The 11,602-nt window shown below is 38.0% G+C and overlaps 1 non-coding gene across 1 annotated transcript; it reads right to left on the bottom strand.

The window, feature by feature from the left end:
• Positions 1–10,570: 10,570 nt before the first annotated feature.
• Positions 10,571–10,676, bottom strand: LOC142547865 (small nucleolar RNA R71). Its single transcript, XR_012820756.1, has one exon. It is a non-coding gene; the product is annotated as a small nucleolar RNA R71 (small nucleolar RNA).
• Between the last annotated feature and the right edge of the window lie 926 nt (positions 10,677–11,602).

Below are 11,602 nucleotides of genomic sequence, written 5' to 3' on the forward strand. Positions count from 1 at the left end.
AACAATTTAATCAAATACTAAAGAAATTTAATAACTTACATGCATGTGGTTCACGTGGATCTTCAAATTTTTGGGACGTTAATCTTACCATGAAACATGGCACACAACATCACAGATGTTAATCTCAAGCTCAAGCGGCCTTTATCCTTGTTTTTAGGCGGCTGGATCGAGTAGGAACGAATTCAGAATATATAGTGTTTACAAATGAGTTTCAAGATCGAACTATGATTTATTTGTATTAAAGTATAATCAAACACTTTATATATGATGATTGCATGTGTATACATATAAAGTAAAATGAAACCATAAAAAGTCAAATTATATTAAAATACAGATTGATTATTATACTTGAGTCAATAAATTCGCTAGCCAATTGTTGGCTTGCAGGGCATCTACTCTAACAATCTCCCACTTGGGCTAGAGCCAACTATCTATAAACTTTAATCTCATTGTCTCGCGATGCTTCTCAAACAATGGTCATGGCAAGGGCTTTGTAAGTGGATCAGCAACGTTATCTGCAGAGGTGACTCTTTCGACTGATATATCTCCTCTTCCCACAATCTCCCGAATGAAGTGGAATTTCCTCAGTATATGTTTGGACCGCTGATGAGATCTTGGTTCCTTTGCTTGTGAAACGGCACCAGTGTTGCTTACGCCCAACTCTTGGACGAAATTCCTCATCCAAACTGCCTCTTTGGCTACAGGAGATGCAACAATATATTCAGCTTCAGTGATGGAATCCGCAATGGTGTCTTGCTTGGAACTTTTCCAAGAGACAGCCCCACCATTGAGCATGAATACATACATAATCAGAGGTCGATTTTGAAATATCTACATCATTTTGGAAGATAGAATCAGTGTATCCTTCCAATTTCAATTATCCACGCCCATAGACCACGAACAAGTTCTTAGTCCTCCTTAGGTACTTAAGAATATCCTTCACAACCTTCCAATGCATTGAACCAAGGTTTGCTTGATATCTGCTTGTAACACTCAGAGCATAAACAACATCAGGGCATGTTAATATCATACCATACATGATACTACCAATCACTAAAGCATATTGAAACGTGTCATCATCTCTATCTCTCCATCAGTCTTGGGGAACATTGCTTTAGATAGAGTAACAGCATGACACATTGGTAAGTATCCTCTCTTAGGCTCTTCCATAGAGAATCTCTTCACAATTAAATCGATATAAGTCACTTGGTTGAGTCCCAGCATCCTCTTTGTTCCATCTCTATAGATTTATATTCCCAATACATAGGATGCTTCACTCATATCTTTCATTGAGAATTACTTGCTAACCATACTTTAGTTTATTACAGTAATCATACATCATTCCCAATGAGCAGGATATCATCAACATAAAGTACTATGAATGTCACCAAACTCGCACTAACTTTCTTGTACACACATGGTTCCTCAAGATTTTTGGCAAAACCAAATTCCTTGATAGTGTTGTCGAATTTGAGGTTCCAACTTCTGGACGCCTGCTTGACACCATATATTGATATCTGAAGTTTGCATACCTTATGCTCACTTCCTACTGATGTATATCCCTCAAGTCACATATAAATATCTTATTTAATGTCTCCATTGAGGAATGTCATCTTTACATCCATTTGTCATATCTCATAGTCATACTATGCTGTTATGGCTAATAGTATTCTAATGGACTTAAACATAGCTACTGGTGAAAAATTTTCCTCACAGTCTGATAGGATCGATTAACTTGCGAAAGAGTGTTTAGAATGGGGGGTTGAATAAACACTCACGATTTTCACAATCTTTTCGAATGTTGATTCAGTTTAGTTACAAACTGAAACTCGGAATCTTGTCAGTCGATATTAATAAGTTAACAATAAAGTGCGGAATAAACTGACTAATAGATATAACAAAAACTGAAATAAGAATACACGAGATTTTATGATATTCGGAGATTTCAATCACTCCTACGTCACCCTTTCTATCACAAAGATAGGATATCCACTAAAAGACTTTGATCGATACAAACACTTGTACAGACCCACTTCAGTTTGGAATTAACAATGCCAAAACTGAAACTCTTAGTTTACAATATGTTTCATAGTACTCAACTGGACTTAGCACAACTAATCTCTTTAAAGATCGAATATACAACAAAACAATTTGTGCTAGTAAGCTAGAAAAATAGCCTAGAATGCTACGAATAAATATGATAAGTGTGAGCTTCTAATATTTGAATATAAGCCAGAATTTCAGCAGAGTAACAACAAGATTGATAGAATAGTGAATCGTTGTTTTTCAACTGATCTTCCCTGATATTTATAGGCTTCTCTTCAACGGTAATAATCAATGTAATTTGAATCTTTATATCTATTGTTTATCACGTCAATATCTTTCTGAAATTCGTACACTGCAGCTTTTCTAATATGCGGCATTCCCACTGTTAGTTGCAGTCTGCTTAGTACTGTTGTCGGTTGAATGTCCTTTTCGTTAATTGATGATGTGTACAGCTGAAGGATCAGCTGATAAGCAATAGATGATAAGCTCACAACTGAATATATCAACTGATCAGTTTCCAACTGATAAGTCAGTTGTTTGCGTAAGTTCAGCTCAATTGATTCAGTTGCCTTTGTTAATTTGCGCATTAATCTTCAGTTATAGGCAACTGTCAGTTTGAGTATTTTTTCAGTTACTTTCGAACATCTTGATCAGTTCTCATCCAATTGATTTAAGCATTTAGTTTGTCAAACTACCGAAATTTATCTTCCATAAATTTCTCCCTTTTTTGTGTTTGACAAAACTTGGAATATATGAACTGATCAACTGCAACTGAAAAAAATCTTTGAATTCTTTGTAGATAAAATAATTCTTACAATGTACAGATTCGTACAAAGAATAAAAGAATGAAATAATCTTCAAGAATATTAAAAAATATGCCATAATCTTCAACCTCTAACTGAAATCAGTTGATTACTTCTGTTGATCTTCATCTTTTCTTTTTTCCTTTGTCTTCTCATTTTTGAACTTTTTCTTCTCCTTTTTCTCCCTTTTTGTCAAACTCATCAACCTTTCTCGATAATATACGAACATCCGAGGTGATGTTTGACACAACTTTTGTAAGGCTCGAGATTTATTAGTCTTCATTGATGTGATATTCGGAAGATATGAGTATGCATGACATGTAATGAGAAGCACTAAATGAGATTATGAAGTGGTGCATGAAATATAGACCGCACCCGCGGTAAGGAAAGGACCGCACCCGCGGTTGAGCTCATGAATTGTGGAAGAATTACAGTAGCATGAGCGCACCCGTGCTACGAACAAGACCGCACCCGCGGTTGATGGACAGAGAGTTGGAGATTAATTACGGAAGTGACACCGCACCCGCGGTGCTAGACAGACCGCACCCGCGGTGTTGTACCAGTGAGGTCAGCGCACCCGCGTTACAGGACTGAGCGCACCCGCGGTCGAAGCTTTCGGAAAAGTTGATGTATATCATTACACTGAGCGCACCCGCGGTGTGACGTGCAACATGAAAAATAAGCCACGTTTCCTGGTGTTGCATGCAGTATATATATAAGAATTGCACGCTTCTCCTTATCAAAATTCAGAAAAGGGATAAAGCTTTTGAGAGAAAATCCTTACGCCTTTGTAGATTTGTGATTGTGAAAGATCAGCCCGTTAGATTTTCAATCCGACTTCAGCACCGAGTTCCTATCAACGCAGGCTATAACTGGACGTAAGTTTTGTTACGTTTAGACACGATTTGAAGGTATGATATTGTCAGAATTGAATATGAATCAGATATGATGTTTCTGCTACAGTAGACATTGTATAACTTAAGCCAGATTAAAGAATAGACTGTTTATGAAATTGTTATGAATTTCAGAGTTGATTTAGTTGAGATTCTATATCAGAGTTGTGTTATTATTCAGATTGTGGGTTGTACTGAATTCTGGTATTATATCTGTGATGTTGAGATAGACGGGGTTATCGTGACGGTATTGCTATGCCGTCGAAACATCATTAGATTGATATTGATCAGATTCCGTAATGATTTCGATGATATCGTTGATATGAATTAGATTGTACCTTGTTCAGATATGGATCAGATTATATACTGATTTGAGTATTGATCAGAACAGGTTTTGAATCGAATTATATACTGATATTGTATTTATACGATTGTCATTGCCAGACTGGTTATGGACAGATTGGAATACAAGACTTCGTCTTCGTCAGACCGGGAAGACAAATGTATAATTCATGTTTTGTTTTGGGGAAGACACAACTCAAATGAGATTCAATTTGAGTTGCCCAACAAAATCACATACTAGGGTTGTTGTTTACCTTTTGATATAATTGATTTGTTTATGGAATTATATTCAAATATCTTGATATGACGATGTCTTGTTTATAGATTTATATTCAAGCATTTGACATAGGAGAGTCATTGGCAGACTTGCCAAACTAGATGTTCGGTGGTATCGACGCTTCGGATCAGATTCAATCCGATTGTAGACATTCGATACAGACAGGACCAAAGTCTAGGAATAAGACGTACAGTTACCCCGATTGGGAGGGTAGGTGACAGACAGTGACGTCTTATTCACACCGGGATCCCTAGAGTTAGAGTCGAGTCGAGTCAAGATATGAATTGAATTGAGTTGCATGCTTATTTTATTTTGGTTTCAGAGATTATGGAACCCATTGTTACGGCATGCTTATTTTGATTTGATTTCCTAGACTATGAAACCTATTGTTATGAATTTTATGCATGATAATATGCTTTATGATTTATATTGTGTATATGCATGTATACATGTTTTATACTGGGATTTATTCTCACCGGAGTATCCGGCTGTTGTCTTGTTTTGTATGTGTGCATGACAACAGGTGGGACAGGATCGGGGTCAAGAAGATGATGAGAGAAGATGAGTTAGAGTGGTGATTCCGGACTTGGATGTAGACTTGGTTTGATACTTGAAATTTAGTAGTTAAACCTTAGACTAGTTTGAACTAGAAGCATGTTGTACAAGATTTGTATTATTATACTGGTTTGTATAATCGATTGATTCCATTACCTTCCGCATTTTAAAGAAAAATTTTTAGACCCTGTTTATCTTAATTGATAATTAAATCCCAAAGATGATTAAGTTGATGATTAGCGTCCGGGTCCCCACAACAGGTGGTATCAGAGCGATAGATTCTTTAGACTGAGATAGAAGAGAATGAGCGGGGTAGATTGAGTTTTCCTTCCTTGCATGTGATTGCTAGCATGAGATTTATTTTAATGTTGACTTACATTGTGTGTGCTAGCATGACATTATGCTTTACTGCTTTGAAATACATGTTTACCTGATTATCTGATTTGAGTTGGTATTATGTATCACTGAGTATGAATCAGATCTGATTCATGATCAGCAGTAAGATGATCAGAGAAAGATTGGAACAGATTTGTAGTATTTGAGTACTAATGGTTTGATAAGCAGATATACCTCCACGGAGAATTCCAGAAAGGGGTAGTACTTCGACTGAACAGATAGATGTATCAGAAACTCAGATGGAAATACAGTTGGAAGAATTTCAGTTATTTCAGCCGCCGATTCTGAGTGGTGTCGAGACGTCTGAAGATCGTGAGAACTGGTTTGATGACATAGAAATACTGTTTGAGTTACTTGATTATTCAGATGAGCAGAGAATTAAACTGATATTCCACCAGTTACGAGAGACTGCCAGAAGTTGGTGGATTACAAGTAAAAGAATGCTAGAACAGAGAGGTACAGTGATTTCGTGGTAAATATTCAGAACTGAATTTTATCGAAGATTTTTCTCAACTTCGTACCGAGAGGACAAGAAAGCAGAGTTTGAGAATTTGAGACAAGGTCAACTGAATGCAGCTGAGCCTCTTCAGCTGGCACTTCTTCAGTTTCAACTGAGTGCAGCTGAGCCTCTTCAGTTTCTTCAAGAACTGTCTGTTCAGTCATGGCAGCTGACTGAACTGGCTCTAGAGTCTCTTCAAAAATTGTATGTTCAGTCATGACAGCTGATTGAACAGGCTCTTCAGTTTCTTCAAAAATAGCCTGTTCGGCTGGTTCTTCACTTGAAAAAATTTCTTCAACTGCTATAGTTGTATCCAGCTGAATATCAGTGGTTACTGAATTGATAACCTCATCAAGATTCTCCAATGATAGCTCAACATTAGAATAAAGTTTAAGTTCAGCAGTTGAGGATGTAGGTGTAGGCGAAGATGGTTGTGCATTAGTTGTAGAAGGATCAGTTTCTTGCTGATAAGATTCAACAACTGGGTCCTTGGTTGGATTTTAAACTGATTGTTCAGCTTGCTCTTCTGATGAAGCATCTTGGGATTCTGCTGGAAGAATCAGTTCTTGGTCCAGTTCCAGTGTTTAATCTCCGTCTGTAGCGTGATAAGATCCATTTCCAGTTGGTTATAGACATCTCTGTCATTGTAGGCAGTTGGACTGGTAGGATCATAATTCAAGCGCAAATGAGCAACCATTTTTGATAACTGCTTGGCTTGTATCTGATCGAATAAATACTTCTCACGCTGCAAGGCCTGTTCAACTGAAGCATCTTTGACCACCCTCAGAACAGCTCTTTCCAGATTAACAAATTTCTTTAGAACTGATTTCTTCTGAAGTTGCTTTGCAAAAACTTCAGTTCTGAATTTGACTCATTCCTTGTAGACTGTGAGCTTGTCCGTGGAAAATTCATTGATCTCTTTCCAAATAAGATCAATGTGAGTTTGGATTGTGTCGGTTGGTCGGGGCTTTTCTTGCAACTTTCCATTGCCTTTAGGATCAGTCGGGACATGAGGGAGACTCAGTCCTGATGTTGTTGCATCAATTCTCTCTCCAATCATTTCCCTTTGGGTCTGAAAAAAGTTAGAGTTGAGAAACAAGAAATAGTGATTAACGGAGCCTTGACTACAGTTTATTTCTTCTTATCACCAGATTTGGTGATCTTCTTCTTTGACTAGTCATCAGAAAGAGGTAACTGAACCTCAGTTGATGGTTCAGATGGCACAGCTCTCAGAGGTATAGCCTGGATAGGCTGTTGAGCTCCTGAATGAATCAACATTTTAGTTGGGATGGTTCCAACTGCAGCACCAGGTTTTGTCTTCTGAGTCCTTGGTCTCTTGGTGATTTTGGGTGAAGGAGTCTTCTCAAAATCAGACTCACTGATGATCAGTTTCGCTTGATTGTCTTCCTGTGAACTGTCTTCTTGGTCTTCTGAGTAGATTTGGGGGCCTCCTGCATCCCGATTTCCTTCTTCACCTTCAAGAATTGCTCAGGAGACATATCCAGTTTGGGCTTTGGCGGCTAGACATTCTTGGCATTGAAGATTTTGAGCTTGGATGATCTTTCAGAATCATCACCCACCAACCCCTTGACTTTCAGCAAATAGCTGAGCTGCACTACATATCCCTTTGATTGCTTGGACGACTGAAACATGTTCTTTAAAATGTTGAATATGATATTCTTCCAGTTCAGTCTCCTGTCAGCCATGATAGCAGTCATAGCTTGAAATTATTCCAGCATGAGAGCAGCAAAGGATCATGCCTTCGCTAATAGTCCCTTGGCTACAATATCAGCCAGCAACTGAACTTCTGGCTTTAGTTCCTTCTTTGGATCGGAAACTTTGATTTTGCGTCCATCAGCGGAGAGTGCAGTTTGCATCTCATCAACATCAGCAGTTTTGATCTCATAAATGTTAGCTAGCCCATCAGTAGGCAGCTGAAATAGATTGTTTAAGGAGTCCTAATCAATGATCAGCAACTGACCATTGACAGTAGATGTGATGTTGCCAGTAGTAGTGACGTAGCCATTTGCGTAAAGCTCTTGAATCTCTTTAGGGTAAATTTCCTGGGAAGATAATCCCAAAAATGATTTGAGTCCAGCTGCTTCCAGTTTGCTAAAGATTTTCTTCATAGCTTCATCAGGAACAGCCATAACTGAGGCAAAATTTATTGTCATAGCATTCAGAAAGTGAGCTGGAACTTGAGTTTCCATTTGATGAAATGATTTTCTGCGAGAAAGAGTGCTTTGAGTTGGATTTGCTCTGTAAATCTGAATAAGCTTAAAGAAAAACTGAATAGGAGCGGGGTATAGAACAAATGTATGTGACGATTCAAATTTTGGACACGTGTCAGTCCAAGAGAATTTGAATAAAAGTGTGTGTACGTGTGATGAAAACATGTGTAGAATATAAATGGATCATGTGGGTCCATGTTTCAAATGCTATTCATTGAATGACAGCAATTAAATGCGTAATCAATCAGTCACATTACTTAATATGGAATATTATTCGATTTATCAGTTAACTTATTGGAGAATATCAGTTAGGTCAGCAACTGAATGATCAGTTATGAGCTGAACCAATTCAGTTAAGGGCCTCCTAACTATTGTCTTCTCAGTTAACCAATTATATTCGACATTTCCCCTCAACAAATGCATAAAAATTAAAAGAAGGGTAAGAGAAACTTAGTCTGGGTCAGTTAAGTCTATTTTGTAATTGATGACTGATATAGGGGGATTTTACTTGTTTTTCATATCATGTTATGTTGCATTGTGTTGCATTTATCATTTAGATTGCATGCATTTTGTATTATTTTGGCATAATTTATGTTTTATTGTTGCTCATGCGTTTAGTTGGTGAAAATGAAGGTGAGTCGTGCATAAACTGAAAATTAAAGAAAAGACTCGAAAGCCATCCGCCCGGGCATTTCCAGGGCGTGAGTGAAGGATTTTTTTTTCAAAGGTCATCCGGCCGGGCTGAAACTTAGGTCCACCAGGGCGCGTCAAAGAAAAATGAAATTACAAGATTTACAAAGGTCATCCGCCCGGGCGGAAACTTATGTCAGCCCGGGCGCGCTTGTATTTTTGGAAAGATTTTGGACGATTTATTCCCTTAATTTTGAATGGGGAGGATATGGAAGGGAGATTGCACGAAAATTGCATGATTATTCATCAGCCAAAAAGTCTAAGTAGGGGAGAAAAGCTTGGAGAAAGTGCTTGGAGTTGAAGATTCGAAGATTTCCTAGCACAGTTCTTCGCAGATCTCGTCTAGTCTAGTATTTCTAATTTAGTTTTTATCCTTTAAACACTGTTGTGTTTATTTTTATTATGAATTCTAGTAGATAACCTAAAATATTTGTAGGGATTTAAGGGGATCCTACCTTGAACTCTGATTTAGTTAATTCATATTGCAGTTGTTGGTTTATTCTTGATTGTGTTACTGTTTTTCCTTTTGTTGTTAGAGCGTAGCTAATTTTAACAACGTTTTATATTGCGAGTGAGTTCGAGAGAATAGCTTGTGATAGGAACGAGTAACATAATCCGTGGATCTACAATTTACATAGATATATGAAATTGGATACGCGCCGATAGTTATAGTCCTAAGGGTCGAAAACTAGGGGATTTTATAGATCGACATGCAATTGGCTCTTGATAAATAATTAAAGACATTTAATTACTTCACTGAGTAGAATTAGTTTAGCATAGCTCGAGAAAGTGTGTTCAATTGAATAGGAAATCCTGTCGGAAGCGTAAATCACTTTCGAAAGAATTAATAAATTAACGAGGGGTAAGTGAACTGAAATTCCCAACAAATTCATTTCTCATTGAATTTTAACCAACCATTTTAGATTTTATATTTCATTATTCAAGTCTTGAATCTTTTTTATTTTCATGTTTATTTGAGTATAGTAGTAAAATATATCAACCAAATTTCGTTGCTAAAGATTTAATAAATGAAAATAATAATTGTCAAATACATTCTTCAGTGGAATGATACTCATACTCACGTACATTATACTATTACTTGACATCGTGCAATTGCGATTAATTTTGAGCATACAAAACCATATTTTTATTGAGGATTCTACAGTGCAAGTTTTGCTCGATCAAGTTTTTGGCACCGCTGCCGGGGACTGTTAATTCACAATTTTATTTTAGTTATTTTCTTTCGCATTGTTTCATTTTATTAAGTCAACACTCCATATTCTATTACACATATCTCTTCCAGTGCATGCCAAAGTCACTTAACGTGGAGTTTGAGCAGTTTGACCCTGAAATTGAAAGAACTTTCCACATGAGAATACAGCAGCAGAGACTGAAGGAACTGATGGAGAGACACGAGCACGAGCATGAGGAGGAACATCATGAACATAGACATGTTGAGATGCCACGCCGCATACCGATGCTAGAGTATGCCCAGCCTTCTTTGGATGGAGCACGCCCCAGTATTGTGAGACCTATTGTGCGGGAAAACCACTTTGAAATCAAGCCAGCGATAATTCAGATGATTCAGAATACAGTCCAGTTTGGAGGATCTGCAGTAGATGACCCAAACACGCACATCGCCGATTTTCTTGAAATTTGCGATACTTTTAAATTTAATGGAGTTTCTTATGATGCTATTAGATTGCGTTTATTTCCTTTCTCCTTACGTGATAAAGCTAAAGCATAGTTAAATTTTTTGTCTGTAGGTTCGATCACCACATGGGAGGACATGGCGAAAGCGTTTCTCATTAAATACTTACCTCCATCTAAGACCATGAAGCTGCGGGCGGACATAACCACATTTGCTCAATTCGATCAGGAGTCTTTATATGAAGCATGGGAGCGCTTCAAAGATCTATTACGAAGATGTCCTCATCACGAACTACCACTTGGGTTAGTTGTTCAAACCTTTTACTATGGCTTGCTTACTCCTAATCGTACTATGATAGATGCTGCTGCTTGTGGAAACCTGCTGAGAAAAACTGCTGAGGAAGGATATGAGCTGTTGGAGGAGATGGCTGCTAGCAGCTATCATCCTCAATCTGAAAGGAACAACCAGCGAAGAAGTGCGGGAGTTCACCAGGTAACTGACCTTTCTGCTATCACAGCACATCTTGATGTTTTGAACAGGAAGTTGGATGGGTTGAATATGAGTGGCATGACTATGCGTCTTCAAGAGATATTTTGTGAAAAATGCGGAGGAGAACACTATGTTAAGGACTGTCAAGACAATGGTCCTTTTTATGTGCCAGAAGGGGCACTTGTGAATCAAGTGGGAGTCCAAAACCGTCCAAGGAATGATCCGTACTCAAACACTTATAATCCTGGATGGAGGCAACATCCCAACTTCTCATGGGGTGGTCAAAATAGTCAGAATCGACCACAGGGAGGACAACAATATGAGAAACAACCAATGTACATATCTGACCCTCCTAGAGAAGAAAAGTCCAATTTGGAGCAGATGATGTCTAGGTTCATCTCATCTACTAAAACTAGACTCCAAAACCAAGATGCATCGATAAAAGGGCTAGAGAATCAGATTGGACAGTTAGCAAAGATGGTAGCAAGTAGAGAGCCGGGCACCATGCCAAGTAACACCGAGACCAATCCAAAAGAGCAAGTGAAGGCCATTGAGTTGAAGAGTGGAAAAATTTTAGAGTCGAGAGAAAAAGAAAAAAAATCAAGTGCCGGATGAACAGATTGAGACATCTAAAGGTAAGTTTTCTAACTCTACACCAGCACCCACTGCACAATCTAAAATTGTTATACCTCCTCCTTTCCCTGCAGCACTGAAAAAAGCAACACTTGAC

Source organism: Primulina tabacum, chromosome 5 (genome assembly GCF_025594145.1).
Source record: "Primulina tabacum isolate GXHZ01 chromosome 5, ASM2559414v2, whole genome shotgun sequence".
NCBI classification, from domain to species: domain Eukaryota; kingdom Viridiplantae; phylum Streptophyta; class Magnoliopsida; order Lamiales; family Gesneriaceae; genus Primulina; species Primulina tabacum.